This window comes from Mytilus edulis, chromosome 12 (genome assembly GCF_963676685.1).
Source record: "Mytilus edulis chromosome 12, xbMytEdul2.2, whole genome shotgun sequence".
Taxonomy (NCBI): Eukaryota; Metazoa; Mollusca; class Bivalvia; order Mytilida; family Mytilidae; genus Mytilus; species Mytilus edulis.
Window position 1 is genome coordinate 14529215 of NC_092355.1, and position 19583 is coordinate 14548797.

Genomic DNA, 19583 nt, shown 5'->3' on the forward strand with positions numbered 1-19583 from the left:
TAAAGATACTACATTTCCAATACTAAATCAACAACACGATGCACACATATTACCTTCAGTTCACATTCAGCATCCAATGGATATTACCTTGAAAAAGAATACAGCGAAGTAGTTCAGAGCTTTTTAGAAATCTATAACTTCTTAATTTTCAATGTGTACGTCACTGATGCGTTTTGTTTTAATATGTGTCAAAAAAGCTTTAACCAGAACGTAATAGGTGTTTGCACATAACGTAATATGTGTTTGCACCTAACGTAATATATGTTTGGACATAATGTAATAGGCATTTGCACATAGCGTAATCGGTGTTTGCACATAATGTAAGCGGTATTTGCACATAACGTAATAGTGTTTGCACCTACTGATGTAGTTTTTATACATAACTTAATAGGTATTTGCACATAGCGTAATAGGTGTTTGCACATAAGGTAAACGATGTTTGCACATAGAGTGAACGATGTTTGCACATGAGGGAAACGAGGATTGCACATGAGGTAAACGAGGTTTGCACAAAACGTATTAGTTGTTTGTACATAGTGTAAAAGGCATTTGCACATGACGTAATGAATGCTCACAGAGAGCTCGAGTATCAACTGTAAGGCAAAACGGATATGAATTATACCATGATGTATTATGTTTTTCACTGGAGATACATATGTATAAAAACAACATAACGCCAAAAGACTAAAATATCATGAGATTTACATAGAACAAAGATGTATCGAAACAAACCGTTTAGAACATTTGACATAACAATAACACTTGCGACAGGACGCAATTATTAACTGACTTACGTGAAAGAAGAAAAGACACAACAACATAGATAAAAATATGAGAGAATGTAAAGGTGGTTGATCATAAAGTGTCGAAGTAATCACAGAATATATAACAGTTACAGCATAATGTAATGCATATTTTACACAACAAAGTTTAGCAATAACATATCATACAATTGTTTGACCAAACAAATTACTAATTTGACATAACACAGAGACGCAATGTCAGGATATAAAGGCGTATGTACATAACATAAAGAAGAAATGACAGGACTTAAAGGCAAAGCGACAAAACACATAAAATATTTACACTTTAAGACAGTTCCGGCGTTCCATAGATTCCAACCTAAGATAAAGGGTGGGGTCCGACCATGTGGCCCTATTCATAAGCATTGATCAACACGAAAAGGGGTTTTTAACTTCCGGAACAGCCCGTGTTCTCTCACTGCGACGTTGTTTATTTCAACACAATGTTTATACGCAAATATATTCACTTGATTATAAGGGATAACAAATGCAATAGGGTAGCAGGTAGAAGAAATTGTTAAAAAAATCACAATCTATTTTAAAAGTCGGCAAGGCAACAGTTGCAGATAAAAAGCTGTACTCGTGCATGACAAAAAACGACACAAACATAGCTATTTCAAATGAAACAGTGTGTAGAGTATTCTCTCAGTGATTTTTTTTGCTGGTTTTCATATACTAACCATTGCATTAAAAGTACCCTGTTTCGCGTGGAAAGTCTATTGCTCCTGCTTATAGTATATATCATACATCTATCTACACCTTCAATCCTTATAAATCATTGTCTCCAAATATTCGGCTTTGTGCATTCCTGATGGTAAATCAAGAAAAAGCGGCGCTTCGGACACATGGAATTTTAACGTATTGTCTAAAATTATTATAATAGTATAAAAGTTCCAAGTATAATAGTCCCAGGTGTTTCTAACATCTTTTTTAATGTTAAATATAGAAGACAACTTTTTTTTTATTTCGTAGTTGCGTTTTTGGTTTATTTTGTATTTTGAGATGACCAAATGTTTTTGGTCACCTGTAATCGTAAGTCTAAAGTGTAATCCTAGGTATAGACCTGGTTTCCGCAAATGTCTAGTAATTACAGGGATTTATTGAATGTTTAGTAAGTACGTCTAATTCATAATTCCACCTATTTACTGTAACATATTTATAGGACACATACTCTATTGAAATCATACAATAATAGTCTGCTCCGATGTGTCAAGCATTTTCTCATGTCATTTTGAAATAGATAGGAACGTCTTCATTTATTTATTTTAGAAATGTTCTAAAATTTCGTTATTGTTTCGAATCAAGCACGTCTGAAAACTTGTTAAGAAGGAATGAGCATCTTATGTACTTCAATTTGTAGCCTTTTAAAGTAATTGTTGTTTGAGTAAATAGCTAGTATGTTAAAAAAGAGAAATATTGATTAGATGTATTAATATGACTTCCCAACTGTTTTGTTCTTCACTGAATACGTATGCGATTTACAAAAAAAAAAAAAAAGGAATGCGCGTCCATTGTTATTTCGTCCGCACCTATTATTGCTTACTGAAATATACCAGAGTGACAGTCAAACTCATAAATCGACAATAACCTGACAACGCCATTGCTTCAATTAAAAAGGACAAACAGACCAACAATAGTACACATGGCACAACATAGAAAACTAAACAATAATAAACAATAATTAATAAACAAATCAACACGAACCCCACCAAACACTGGGGGGTGATCTCATGTGCTTCGGAAGGGAAAGCAGATCTTGCTCTACATGTGGCACCCGTCGTGTTGCTTATGTCGAATACAAAAGAATAAAAATAACATTAAACTGATTAACTTTTCTTAATGACAAAAAAACCCCACATATTAACCGCTGCAAACATGTATGTAATCACAATTTGATGTTTCACTTTGGAAGACTATCTGTATCGAACATATCATTGACAAACATCACATATGTGTTATATTTGAAGGTTATCTGTATCGTACGTATAATGAAACATAACTATGATATATAAATGATAAGCATTTGCTAATAATGACACACATGCTATTCATTGACTAAGCACATGTATATGTGTATAGTTTAATTGAGTGATTAATGTCGTATTGCCTTTTTATATAAACCTGAAATACTGATTACTGGAATATTACCAATTTTATTTAGAATTTGTTATCTTATTTTAGCATGTATCTTCATTTTATAAACAAAATATTTTTGTCTTCAGTCAGTCAAATATCATATTCAACGGACACTATATGATTAACCATTGTTGATATCACTACAGACATATTCCTATTTCGATATAGTATTTCACGGTTTTTCAATTTTAATTTGCTTCTTCATTTACCGGTGTACTGGATTCATCAATGGCAAAAGTCCGGTTTGTTGTTGATGTTGCTGTTGTATTTTCATATTTTGTACTATCGAGGTCATCGTATGTTGTCGTTGAAAAGTTCACACGGCTGGTGTCTTCATAATCTTGAGTATTCTACTTTGCAAAAATGCCCTTTGATCTGTAAAACAGATGCATATAAAGGTATAGAAAAGAATTAACAATTGATAAGATAAAAACAATGAAAACAAGTATTTGGTTATTCAAATGTGTGTGATCAGTTTCGATTGTTTTATAATAGTCAACGTGAACATATACTTAAACTGAATTGATTTTTGCCGATTCTGTATTTCGCGTGCATCGATTTGTTGTCATCTTTTCGATTTTAACATTGAATAGATTAAGTTAAATGGGAAAATATTCTAGTTAGCAAATATATGCAAAACAAGCAAAATTAAATCCTTCACAAAAAACAACTTGGCTTTTGGTTATAAATATAAAGTCAAGGATAACTTGAAAACGTAACATCTTTTATGGATAACGCTTTATGAACAATGTATCACTCCTTATGTTTTATGTAAAAGTTTAAGTTGAAATATATTCATTCCGTAGCAGTGTGGCAATGTTTTTTAAAAAAGTGTTGCATTTACACAAGCGAGTCATTTTCTCAAATGACGAAACATTTATTATAGCACCTTTGTGTTGAGCACTTACTAGATTATATACGTTCATCACAATCTGATTTCGATTGTGAGTATGATCTGTATTATGTATAACAATTTATTTACACTACACCATAGAATATAAGATTGAGAGTCTCTTGTTGTCAACAGACAAAAATATATGAAAACATTTATCAAAAGCAATAATACAATATATAATTATATTTATTTTTATATGCATAAGTTATTTTGACAAACCGTTCATTTTGCAATTTCACTTGATTAGGTGAAGTTTCATTTAAGGCATATACTTACTCTTACTTAGGAATTTACTAAACAACTAATTTAGAATGACCCAGTTTATTTTTAATTTGAAAAACTTATCTGAACATAATCAATGCAATATCAACACATACTATATAACTGATTATGTTATCAAAACGGTTTTACTCACCTCAATTTACATTCAATCAGCACAACTAGCACAGCAATCATAGAAAATGCACCTAGTACTCCACCAATCACTGCACCTGATGATTTACATAGTATGTGAAAGAACTATAATTCATTAGGTGTAAATATATTCTTACTCTCAATGTTGCGAACAAATAACGCTCATCTTTTTTTAAAACAAAGCATATATACTCATAACGCACAAGTTCTACAGTTTGACTGATAACTAAAAAAACAATGTGTTTTGATAAAGATTGATATACCTATATTTTTTCAATTGTACTTATTGTAATATACACAACATTGTAAGGAATATGATGTATAGTTGCAACGAGCTAAAGTGCGTTTAGAATTAACCCTTAAAGTCATGAATGCTTCTCATCAATGACCTTAAAATATGATAATTTGTAAATCCTTAGTTTTATTTTATAGTATAACAAATGATTTTATTATCTATGTAACCGCGTGTCTGTCGCACACAATGTTGATCCTTGTATCTATACTAAGTGTATCAGGCAAAGTTTTCCTACAATATATCTGGCTGGTATTGTAGTTCCTCTTTTAATATATAGCCTTTTTTTCTTTCAGTTTTATACATTCTTGGCCGTCATACATACCGTTTTAAGCGGTTCTAATGAATGTTCTATCCAAAATTACATTTATAAAACGTAGGTGCATGTATGTATTACAGGCCGCGGTAGATACCTCTGCTAATGAAAGATAAGTCAACGAGGGTTTCGTCAGTGCAGATGGCAGTTACTTTGTTCTTCCATATTTTTAAAACAAACATTTCTTAAATTGTTCGTTTATAAATGTATAAAGAAATTAAAGTGTAAAATTCATTAGGCAAAGCTCACCTTTGAAGGATTTTGTATTTATGCGTATATCCGTTGTGGTCAGACAGCGCTTCATCTGTATCAGTTTATATACATTCTTAGCTTTAAACTTACCGGTCTCAAGTGTTACCGAAAAAGCGTTATCCCAACGAGAGCGTCTGCTGCATGCAATGAATAATGTTATCTTTTAAATAAATGACTTCACGTAAAAAAATTGGCAGATATTACTTTTTTGATTTTTTTAGAAAGAGGTCTATTTGAAGTATGCGATACTCTCAGAACGGTACAACGGTTGTCGCTAGTGGGGAATTACATGTCTAACTTTCGGCAACGCCTGCTTTTATCCACAGCTTTTGTGGGCTTTGTGTTTTTTCATTCTTTATTTCTTTTATGTTGTCTTTTGTATATTATTGCTTGGTCTTTGGTCTGTTTTTGTTTTTAACGGCGTAATCAGTTTCCTTTTTTAAATTGAACATCTGATGTTAAGAATTATATCAGGTTCGTATTGTTTATCTGTTTATCAAGAGGTAATACAAAGAAAAAAAATATAATACGAGTATTACCATAGCTTGACAATTTAGCTTCATCTGTATGGTATTCATTTACTGTAGCGTAATCTGAAGAAAATAAAGAACGATTATTTGGTATTGATAATATAAATGTTCATGCAAGCATAAAACAAAATAAATGCACGGTCTATGTATTAAAATTGAGAATGGAAATGGGGAATGTATCAAAGAGACAACAACCCGACCATAGAAAAAACATCAGCAGAAGGTCACCAACAGATCTTCAATGTAACGAGAAATTCCAGCACCCGGAGGCGTCCTTCAGCTGACCCCTAAACAAATATATACTAGTTCAGTGATAATGAACGCCATACCAATTTCCAAATTGTACACAAGAAACTGAAATTAAAATAATAAAAGAATAACAAAGACCAGAGGCTCTTTACTTGGGACAGGCGCAAACAATGCGGCGGGGTTAAACATGTTTATGAGATCTCAACCCTCCCCTTATAATATCCAATGTAGAAAAGTAAACGCATATCAAAACGTACATTTAAAATTCAATTCAAGAGAAGTCCGAGTCTGATGTCAGAAGACGTAACCAAAGAAAATAAACAAAATGACAATTATACATAAATAACAACAGACTACTAGCAGTTAACTGACAATCCAGCTCCAGATTAAATTAAACTGATCGAAAGATTCTAATTTTATTTAACTTATTAACCGGTAACGAACAGAGTTTTGTTAACAGATAATGTCTGCCGTTGTTTTTTAAAATAGAGTTAAGTCCGAAATATTGGTATGATTGGTCCGAAATTTTCTTTGATTGCGATTTTTTCTAAGACTGTGAGAACGGTTTTTACGAACAGGTTTAGAAACTATATATAAAATGTTAACGGAATCAGTTTTTGATATATTACCAATTCCCATGATATTATCATTAAAACCGAAAGGATATACTGTCTGTAATTTTTTAATCAAATTTAATTCAATTATTTTCCGTGGTCGTACAAACTTTGAATGAGATTTACCAGGCTGCTTAATTACTACTTCTAAAGGTTGAACTGATAAACATTTAATAGGATGATTGTGCTTCTTAAGGTGTTGATTACTGATACTTTTGAATTTATTGGACCTTTTAAAACGATACAGATGTTCTTGAGTGCGTTTAGATAGATATCGTCCAGTTTCACCTACGTACTGAATACCACATCCCGATTTGTTTCATGTGAGTAAATAAATAATACTGTTTGTTTTTCAAGTTATATCAGTTTCAAAATTTAAAGAAAATGTGCGACCATTTAACTTGGACCTTACTGTATTTTTGGTGGAAAGACGGGGACATGTAAGTAATTTTTTGGCATGAAACTTATCGATAGAAGGGTAACCACGATTTTAATTGTTAAAATGTTAGCGATGGTAGTCTTTTTAGATTTCGATTTCGAAGATTGAGACGTGTAGATACCCTTTGAACAAGTTTAGTATTAAATATTTTTCCATTTCTAAGCTTCATATTTGTTTTTTGTTTGTGAAATATATTATAAAAGAGCAAAGACTGGCGTCCAGAATATGAACCAGCATACAATAAATTAAGTTATGTAAAACATATAAATCGGTTTGGCTAAAAATGTCAAAACCTATTCGTATTAATTACCTGGAAAAGATAGGGTATATCAGGGTAGCGACAGACGGCTGACTAAATAGTAGAATAGGGCTGAATATTGAAATACTACTTTTTGATAAATATTCCTAAAGCAATGAACTAGAGAAGATCTCGCTCGAACACACACTCTATAATCTAGTATATAATAAGAGCATAAACCTGAAGCACGGGGAGGCACCCTACTGTCTCGACACGGCACTAAAGACAATCTCTGTAAAAAATAAAATTGAGAATGGAAATGGGGAATGTATCAAAGAGTTTTAAATGCACATGCATATTATCTTTAAAAATATGAGAATATAATCTTTGCAGCACTTCAAATGGTTAGAACGTTAATATTTGTTTCATCGGTTGCGTTTAATGAAGTAAATGTTGATAAAACAGTACTTATACTTTCTAAGATGAAGATAAGTCTTGTAGGACTTAGGTCAAAAGAATGTTGGACAATTGAAAAAATTAGACATGACTGGATTAGTAACATGTTTGACAATGATTGAAAAACTTCCAATTCGTGTAGTTTAAAAAACAATTGCTAGCAATAGACAAAGTGTTGTATAACATAAGACTATAATTGTAAAGTTTGAACCTTTATTTCGTAAATTACAATAATAATGCTTGCAAACAGTTAATTTCTTCACCATTAAATCTTCGATATTTAAAAAAAAAAGGATCTCACCAAACACTATAAGTAACGTTATTATGAGTCATTTTCCATATGATATATCAGAAATTGTTAGGTATATGATAAAATGATACGATCCCAAACACTAATCCATACATATTCCGAATTGACATGACAAGAATTTAAAATGCAATATACAATTTGTTTTTGAATAGGTTTAATGTTCCAATATGAATGTGACCTACCGATTGTGACCTTCATATCATACTATTTACCGGGTGTGTAAAAATATGAACAATACGACGGGTGTTTCATGTGGAGCAGGATCTGCCAGAAACTCGTGATGGCGTCCGTAAAATTTACGAAGGGATGATTTCAACTTCACCATTTGAAACTCTTGGTTTAATAGCTTCCTTGTGAGCAGCAACCCTCTGTCAAGAAAATCATGATAGAAAATGCAAGCACGGGAATATCATATCAATTGGGAGATATATACCCCGTATGCAGGTGCTACTGGAATGTTGCTACTTAGAAATGGAAAGTTCACAATTGGAAAGCTGAAATTATCTCTTTTGTCGTAAAGTTTTGTTTTCAACCGACCCTCATGGTCAATTTCTAGATGTAAGCCAAGATATGAAGCATACTTAACCGTATCTGTAGTATCCTTTATCCCTAGTTAAATGGGATAGATGCGTTATATATAGTCCCCAAATTTTGAATTATGAAGTGAAAGAACATCATCTATATCATGTATATAGCGAGTAGAGTTAAAGGATATTGCTAACTTCTTATCTTTCTTCCTCAGAAGTTTCTGCATGATGTCAGCCTCATAATAATAAAGAAATAAGTCGGCAAGTAAAGGGGCACAGTTTTCCCTTTGGAATGCCGACAGTCTGTTGAAAAACACGTCCTCCAAACGTAACACATATGTTGTCAATCAAAAAAATCAAGCATCTTGATAATTTCAGTTTTAGAGAATTTTTTGTTTTAATCAGAGTGATCCTTTACAAAGTATGATTTATTCCTTCCTGAGACAGTTACTTGTATCTACGTTTGCCATTCTTTTTATGAAGCAAAGCAATACCAACTCTTTTAATTTGTTTTTTAGTTTGGAATGTGGAATACTTGTGTAAAGAGTAGAAAAGTCAAATGTTTTAATACTGTTACAAGATGATAGACAGTTAAATTGTATGTACTCTAAAAGATCTTTGGAATTTTTAAGTATCTACATCTGATTCACGCCAGCTCTAGAATAGGCAGTTTCACAATAACTTTGAAACCCGTCTTTGATTGCTGATAAAATATATGTTAATAATTTAGAAAGAGGTTTCGTGGAGCATTAAGAAGACCACGCAGTATTCCGCTGTTTGTAAGGACACTTATGTATTGATGGAAGATCCAGTTCTTCTTTTGGTTGAAATTCCAATGGAACAAAGAACAGACCTATGATTATCCAGGATGTCCTCTTTGGTAAGTGTCTTGAGGGTATATGTTGAGTTTCCAAGTGAATTGTCAATAACTTATTCGTTCATCAAGCAGTTAATATAATGACTTTTACACACAAAAACGATGTTATTTGGGGCTTTGTCTGCGGGGACAACAACATATTAATCATGGAAGTTGGATAGGTGTTTAGCAACATTTGGGTCTTTAAAGATTGCACGTAGCATGGGCATTGATGGACCTATTCAGTTTCTTAATTCTGATTTGTATCAACGACTTCACTGCCTTAATCCATTCGGAAAGAGTGTCTACGTCTCCCTTCTCGCGCTTGGTATTATCCTCGACTGAATCCATCAAAATTTTAAAGTTGTATTTCCAATTGATGGATTTAGGCTTACAATATTTCGGACCTTTCGATAACACATTTCGTAGAGAAGTGTTATTTACAATGTTGAGGTCACCATTAATAACGTGGCCAGCAGTATTATATGTGAATTGGGAACTAGCACAAGTGCAGTTAGGAGGTTTAGACTTGAAGTCGTCAATATCGAGATCCTGCAAAACGTGTTTGTAATTGAAAGTTTTAGTTGCAATAGGTTTGTATAGGTATTAGAAATGATTGGTACCGACTGGTCTTTGAAATAAGGAGATATTTTTGATTGAACATATTATGATGAAGGATATTGCCTAAGTTGACGCCATCAAGACCTTTGTTGGCAAAGGAACGATTAAGGAAAGATATTTTCTCTTTTTCATCTTTTCCAATGCGGACCAGCTTGAAAAGTCTGTGACTTGCAATATCCGAAATGATAGCTTTAAGTTTGTATTGGTTTGAATGAGGGTTTGTAACAGTGGATTCCAAACATAAATTGAACAGAGAATGAAGTTTTGTAAGGGGTAAAGAATACAGTTTCGTGCGAATGTGATGAATACCTAACGGCTTTTGTATAAATGGCAGCAGATCATTTATAGAGACATGCAGAGAAGGTGACGTATAATGACGATGACCATGACTGCGTCTACGTCGAGGAGTTGAGCTGAAAATATTCATCACATTCACCGAGTTACACAAAGGACTAGATAGCAAACCTATACCATCAATTTTGTCATTGCAACCATAAGGTTTCGCAGTTCCCAATTGTCTAATCCAGTAGTCTTCTTTTTTGTCTACGGAAAGTCGTTGACAGATTAGGATTGTTAGAGCTATGGTATATCTGTTCGATAATGCGAACGGTCATAGAAACGATGGAATGATTGGGCTGATTGAAATGCTGGTATAGAATGGCAAACATATAAACTAATCTAACATATACGATAACAAACCAGTAATCAACAGAGATCCATCAACAAAGTCATGATATAACTATCAATTGTGTCGGGTTCATGTTACTTAGTTTGTTATTTTGTATTTCGTGTGCTATTGTTTTTCTTTAATTGTTTACATTTTTTTGCCACGGCGTTATCAGTTGGTTTTCGGCTTATGATTTTGCAAAAGAGGGACGAAAGATACCAAAGGGACAGTCATTGTTTCTCTAGTATCTCTCGACCCTCGTTTGTATACATAACATGAAATAGAATATTTTTTTTTACCTTTTTTGCAAATGAACCATTCTAGTTTTGTAGAGCAGTCACGTCGATGCATAGTCAAAACATGTTCTACTTTATCAGATTTGAAAAAGTGTGCTGATAGGCAGAATGTGGGTAATACTGTCCGGTTACCTAAAATATTATAATTGTTGACTAAGTAACATATTAGGAAGAAAGATAATGCATGCATGTAGTGATGCATTGATGTATTGAAGTACAACCATAATTTATACCATTAAAGCACACAAAGACATATACAATTCGAGTCTTGAAACGGTATGGATATAAAGATACAAACTTTACCAACAATGTTCGCGTAATATACATATAATTTCTTCTTTTTACACATTTGACATCCATAGTTGATTTTATAATGTCTTTGTTAATATATATGTGTGCACCAGCAACCGAGACACATGATTCCTACCTTAAAAGTCTTGAGTTTTACACCGAAATGTCGCAGTTTGTTCAGAATATGATGGATTACACTCTCGGTCAAAGACCGCACCTTGTTTTCAAGTACTTGCGACAATCAAGATTTTAAATTAAGATCAACAGATGATGACACCTAGTCATGACGTTGATTGACTAAAGTATAGATAGAGGCAACTAGATTCAGATAGTAAAATGTAAAAAATACGTAAACAATTCATTTTAAAATGAAAACACATGAGTACACAACGACCACAGCTTTCGACAGGTTCTACAGGTATTTTTTAATAAATTGTCTTTCTACATAATCAATTACATCTAGTTTAAAACAAACACCGGAATAGAAAAAAAGTATAAAAGTAAACGAGGAGTGTATGTCCTCCAATCCCAAGTTTCTCAATTGTTTCACTATATGTATCGCCTTATCTAACATTGGCTTATGTTAAAAAGTTTTGAGATTCCCTTTATACTAAGATGTTATATGTGAAATCGATAAAATGGGCAATATGTTCTGCTATTATTGTTACTGGTTGGTTTAAATAGCTTATTTAACAAATTAATTCGGCATTAGTTTGATGATTGCCAAATATCAATTGATTAGACAGAAACAGAAGATACAAAACAAAAGCAAAGGAAATTGCATAGATTCTAGAGGGTTAAGACCGGGTCCATCTACAGGGAAAGTCTTCCGTTTAGGCAACCGTCATACGAGTCCACACTCAGTCAAAATATCACAATATGGCAATTGGAAAAAATCATAAATGGAAAGGATTTATTTTAAACGCAATCGCAAATTAATCATTTGGAAACTAAAAAAAAGGAACATCCTCATTGATAAATGATTCTCATTAACTTCACAAATAAGACATTATGGTCGTGAAGTTTCAATAATAGGTACTGCCATTGATTATCGTCTTATGTGCTTATTTGTCTTTCGATATTTTTAAGGTCTACTATTCATTTTTTGATTTAAAATATCCATTTATTCAATAATAAAATTGAGAATGGAAATGGGGAATGTGTCAAAGAGACAACAGCCCATAGAAAAAAAAACAACAGCAGAAGGTCACCAACAGGTCTTCAATGTATCGAGAAATTCCCGCACCCGGAGGCGTCCTTTAGATGGCCCCTAAACAAACATATACTAGTTCAGTGATAATGAACGCCATACTAATTTCCAAATTGTACACAAGAAACTAAAATTAAAATAAGACAAGACTAACATAGGCCAGAGGCTCCTGACTTTGAACAGGCGCAAAAATGTGGCGGGGTTAAACATGTTTGTGAGATGTCAACCCTCCCCCTATACCTCTAGCTAATGTAGAAAAGTAAACGCATAACAATACGCACATTAAAAAAATCAGTTCAAGAGAAGTCCGATTCCGATTTCAGAAGATGTAACCAAAGAAAATAAACAAAATGACAATAATACATAAATAACAACAGACTACTAGCAGTTAATTGACATGCCAGCTCCAGACTTCACTTAAACTGACTGAAAGAATATGATTTCATCAGGCACAATCCTTCCCGTTAGGGGTTTAGTATCATACCATCATAACATATATGAGAAGAACATAATCCGTGTCATGCAACCTTTTACATGTTTGACGTATGATATCTTAACATTATGTCATGAGCATATCTTTTGAAGCTATAGCCAAAATTGAAAGCAGCAAATGCTAAGCAAAGGGTACAACTTGTTTCTTACGAACAAATCGAATTATTATAAATATGATGCAGGGCATAGGCGATCCACAAACCATATTTACTAAGTGGGTACTGCTTATTCCAATTTGTTAAATGCCTAGAGCAAACGAAAAAAAAGGAAACTATACAAAAAAGATATTCAAAGTCATAAATCAGAAAATTAACCAGATTTAAATGTTTAACGTGTTATGAGAACATTGAAAGCATATATACTTCCTATTCATACATGTTATATGTATATTCTAAATAAGAGTATTGTAGGTAAGCCGAGACAATGATGTTCGTGTTCATTTGTATACGAAATGGGCCTTACAATATAACACAATTTATTTTCTACATACTAGGAGGATGCCTGTGTCAGGTCTAGAATGTGACAGTTTTTGTCCACATAGCCAGAAGTAAGAAGCATTTTTGCTAATTAATATTCATAATATGTTAATGAAAATTGCACCACGTGATGATAGTTTGAACTGGACTTTCTTGATATCATTAAAATCTTTGAAACACGGATTTATAAGTTGACTGTCACAAAGTCCTTGTTTATAACCATTCTGATATTTCCGTAAAGTTGTCAGGCGGTCAAAATCCAAACAATGAACGCAAGTTTAGTGATTTTTTCGTGTTTTCGTGAGTTTATTCTTCTTGAACTTAAAGTTCAACGAATACACATACGAGGTTTGGACTTATTCTCTGGACATTTAAGTTTCAAGTTTTATTCCGGCAACCTATTTTTGTAATGACCATGTTAGCAAATTTTCAACACGAAGTTTGCAAACTTGACGTTTCAGTCATTGTAGCCTGTATTTTACACTGCAATGTTAAAGGTCTCACGCTAAGATTTATAAATAGCTCAGGAATCTTGAATTTTTGCAACTATAATCAGAATATTTCGTTTATATGGTGTATATTGTTGTGTATATGTATTTTCTCTCCCGGCAACCTGTCTATCACTTGATTAAAGTTGAAAGAGATATATTTTTTTTCAAAATTCCCTAACATTTCAAAATAATTCCCATGACGCGCATTTAATTTCTTGAGTATAAAATTATAATAAGTAAAAGGGCATTGATTTTTGGATATGATTCGTTTGATGTGTTTGTGCTTGATTTTGCCGTAATGAGTTTCCTCTTGAATTTTCCATGGAGTTCAGTATTTATGTGATTTGATTTTTACACAAGACAAACAAGAGACACTTTAAGTAAGAGTTGATAGTTGGAAAATTAATTTTGACAAAGTTTGATTTAAACATGTTAAACACTTTGTATTTCCCATGAATTCGGAAGTAAATAAAGGTCATACATATTTGTATATGTATATAATTTATGTAACACACTTACATTTCTCAATCTCTATTTTGAACAAATGTTTGAGTCGAGATCCAAAATCACCCGAAATGTCCACTTTTACATCCAAAAAGTTGTCAGATAATTGATATTCGCGACAACGTGTCCATTATAAAACGCAAAAAAAACAATTAAAAAAAAATTAAATGTAAGCGCTAGTTCGTCCACAGCGACGTCAATAACGTTTAAAGTAATTAACAAAACATGAACAAGTAAATAACACTGTGTTTATCATAGACATCCCTGATATCAGCATCATCATTTATGATCGTTAGAAAATATGTATGACGTAAAGATAATGTTCTAATAAGTTAAAAACAGTTTGCGTAACTTTAAGATATAAGATGTAAGTTTAAATCATTTTTAATGCGCATCATCTTTGAAACTGTCACATTACGTTAAATTACTTGCTAAAAAGGAAGCATTTAGAAAGGTTTAACTGATTATTACCTGGTTCACAGTTTGTCCCATGTATAATCAAGACAAAATATTAATTGATTGTTGGATGCTTAACGTACAGTGGTAAATATTTCATGAATGTTGAGGATGATAACAAACTAGCAAATCCTTCCATAGTTTGGACATATTTAGGCGATATTTTAAAAATGGACATGAGTGAGTATTAACCAAAAAGGAGACGCTCAGACTAAAATTGGTCAAGTTTGATCAAGTGGATCAATGGTGTAACCTTCATGAAATACAAAAGTGTTCCTACCAAAACTTGAGTTGAATTTTGGTTAACAATACAATAGTTTTACCGTCATTTGTGGCAACATTATCGTTGGTCTTACTAGCTAAAAAAAGAAGCAAAGTTAGTGTAAGTATTTGTTAATGAAAATAAACTCATCATAGATACCAGGACTAAATTAGGTATACGCCAGACGCGCGTTTCGTCTACAAACGATTCATCAGTGACGCTCGAATCCCAAAAAGTTAAAAAGGCCAAATAAAGTACGAAGTCGAAGAGCATTGAGGACTAAAATACCTATTTTATATTTATATGTATAACATATTATTATGCTTAGCTAAATCAATAAAAGCATGTTTAATATTCATTAGAAGGTGCTACGCCGTATAGACGTTTCATTTGAATGAGATTCAGCAGTGGAGCTCGGATAAGTTTCTTGTGTTGAGCTTTGCATAAAAGTGGAAATGGGCCAAAATATCAATAATGTAAACGAGAAAGCAAACAAATACATAGTCTTCATCAATGGACACAATTCCATCAAGTCGTCACGTACTAAGTTTTCTAAGACGTCATGATTTATAAACTATACATTCTCAATTCACTTTCAGATACAATACTTATATTTGTAATATATCTATTATGGATCAATGATGAGTGACATGTGTCAGTATCTTATACAACACACCTTTGTATTAAAGCATATATCACAATGGTACATCCGGCCTACTTACCCACAATCTGTATCCAAGGAGTTATTTTGGTAAACGTACCCAATCCCCTCCAAAATTCTTTACCATACAATTCTGTCAATTTAGATAAAACTAAAGGATTACTTTCTATACCAGCTTTGCCACACTTATCCCTTGCATCCATTGCTGTTATTCCCTCTGGATATCTCTGGAGCTAATTGCATGAAATGCTGTGTATTAAGAAATTAAAAGATATGCAATGAAATTAAAACAGGTTTTAGTAACTCACGGTCTATTATCGATATAATGTTAATATCATAACCATAGAATGTAGTACGCAAGAGAGTGTTCGATAACTGTAGTGCTTGCTTTTTATTTCCGTGATTGTGTTATTGTGTCAATGATGTATACATTTTTTTTAAAAGTGCTTGAGATAATATTACAATGTTAACTGCTATACCCCTATATTTAACCTTTTTACCTTTTATGTTTGTTTTGTTCACATATATGTTTTACCAATATAATGAAATTTAAAGCGAGCGTCAAAACGTGAGAGGTTTAGCTATCTTTCGCTACCTCAGAAATTGCATATACAAAGTCAGGAATATGATAGTCTTCCATTCCATTGATGTGTTTAGCTATTTGATTTTGTCATTTGATAAGGGACTTTTTTTACAAATTTTCCTCGGAATTCATTGTAATTTTACATTTTATCTATTTAAAATACTTGTGGTGGTGTAGACTGACTTGCTTAGTTTTATGATAATTCTGATCCAGACAAAATCTTCCAAAAGCTTGAGATGAATTATTCGAAATATTTCCTTTCAAGCGCAAATGTTTAAGCTTAGAACGAATAGAGTTTAAAGTGTAACGTATATAAAGGGACATAGCAACATTATTTGTTGTGATAACGTAAACGAGAAAGGTTGGTACATAAACATGAAGAGCGCTTGCTTTGAAATTAAAACATAAGTCAGTGAATTATATATGTTAAACTAAAACTTACCTTGACTCAGAAAAAGGCAAAGACACACTGTTTTGTCCCAACTTTTCAATCGTAATGACATTTATATTTTAACTGTTATTAATTTGCATGATAGCAGGAAGTATTGCTTCTTATCACTAATCAGTAACATTCCTTTGTAGTTATGTGTATTTTGGTAGTTTCATTTATCTTCATATTATATTGTAAACACTTTCTTAATTTTATTTCATAAGCTAACAAAACATGTGCCTGTTTTCCATCACTTTTTATTCGTTTGGAGTATAAATTTATCAGGAGTGACATACACAACTACTTATTTACCTGGGGATATCATACAATCTTTGTGATAGATTTAAATATATAGAAAGGGGCGATCAAAGTTTGACATATTAGATAGTCATGTGTCAATTCATTAATTGAAAGCCAGTCCAAACATCTAGAACGGCTAGACAGCTTATCTAATCATTTTTTTTAATGACGCCTTAGTCTGACGTAAAGAAAGCAAGACATATCAAATAGTTTTAAAAAAATAAGTAACTATTTAATCCACTGCGGACGATAATATGTGTTTTTTTTCTAAAGTTTTATTTCTTTCCCTAGGAGCTTATAAAATTGACCTTGGCACCTAATTTGGTAGCTTTTGACAGATCTGTATATCGGTAATTATAGCTGTTTTTTTAGTATTCGAAAGTAATTGTGCGTTATATTTTACTGCGTTTGGAGTAAACATTTATTTTATATTCCTAAGGTAAAATGTCTTGAGCTATATCAATTTTTAAAGCATTAAATTATCATTTTAAGTTAAACCAAGTGACACCATCTTACTTGTGTGATATGACGTCCAATGTGTTATATTTGTATCGACTAGAAGATTAGCTGTTATATGAGATCAGTGCAACGCATCGAAAGTGGTTTCAACATCCTTAAATGTGACGTATTAAAATTTGTCACAACATCGGAAAGGTTAGACGTGTAATGTACATTAGAGCAGTCTAACCAGTATTAGTTTCATAATAAAAAAAATATATAATATGTTTTACAATAAATAGAAATGTTATATATAAATTTCAAATAATCATTGATTATTGTGAACTTCATGGTATTACATGAACTTACTTAATTGATAAGTGTAGTGACGCCTCCCCAATTTTTCCTCAAGAACTTGAATTAAAGAATCAACACACACGGCTGCCTCTAGTTTTAATCTTGAAATGACCAATTTCCCCCACCTTAGTATCATTATACCAACTTCACCTGCATATGGGATAAAGTGAAATCACAAAAATACTGAACTCAGATGAAAATCAATTTGGGAGTCCATAATCCTATGACAAAATTGAATCATTACACAACAAAATACATAAAAGACGAATGGACAAGAACTGTCATATTCATGAATTGGTACAGGCATTTTCAAATGTAGAAAATGGTGGATTAAACCTGGTGTTATAGCACTAACCCTCTCCACTTTGATGACAGTCTCATTCAATACAAATGGGATATAGATTTCACAATCTTTTCGATATTCAAGAGCTGTATCGTCAACAGTGTCTTAGCAGAAAGTTAATGAATCAGGGTATGTCCAGAACCAGAACCAGAACCAGAACGTCTCGTTTTTTTTATCAAAATCTCATCGAAAGGTACCAAGACCTTTTTGATAAATATTCTGTATCAACTTCACCAATAATACACAATGGTCTTGAAGCATACATTCTGGATACTGACGTTGTTTATCATAATAACGTGTTATATTATTGTTTTTATTTGTCTTTATGGATATTAATTTTACTTTTAAGTCTGTTTTTCACTGATATCTATATGACGTGGCTCAGTGCTTGTACATATGGTCATTGTATTGTTGGTCTTTGATAATTCTCGTGTTCGTGTCTTTCATTTTTGCTAACGTGCTTTTATGTATGCCTTTTGGTGTTTCTTTGATGCATTTGGCGTGCTTGTGCATCCTGTTATTGTGCTATTGTATAACATTGTTTTTATTAGTGTCTTTGGTTTTTGCTGGTGTGTTTTGTCTGTGTGACTTTTTAAGTGTTTCTATTATACATATTTGACGTGATTGTACATCCCATCATTGTTTATCATTATTCTAATATGGTAAACTTGTTGTACAAGCATTTTGTATATGTTTCATTACATCTAAAATGTTCCTAGGCAAACTATAAACATATGTAAAACACATTGAAATTGCGTCATTTTGTCATAGTACAGCAAAGGTTCACAACATTGACACTACGATTTTGATAAAATAAAATCCACATAGAAAAAAACTTTGATATAAATATTAATACTTAATAAATTCTCATGGGGAAATCACATCGAGAATCAAAAGGAATTGACCCATCACGCTTGCATTTTTAATTTTTGGATGTTAATTTTGGTTAAATTTACAATAATTCGTATCAGGTTTTAACATAATTAACTTTGGCCACCAGCGAAGATCCCGAAAGTTTTAAGGTTCAATATTGAGCTTTAAATAAAAATAAAAGCACAACGACGTCACATTCTGACAATCTATCCGAAATGTGCTGCATTTTGGCGAAGGTCGGTACTTTTGTTATTTTACCTTTTTTCGAAGTTTAGAATGACTTCAATGAAAACGATTCATAATTTGATGATATTGTTAAAAAAAACAAATTCATCTGTAATATAATATTAAATATATCATTTAATAAACTATAGTTTATCTAATTTTTTTTTCTGATTTAAAAAAAAAGTTTTTAAAATAAAAAAATCTTGTATTTTTGTGAAAATCATAATTTTTACGGGTCTTGACGCAAAACGCTCGTTATATAAATCATATATATAACTAG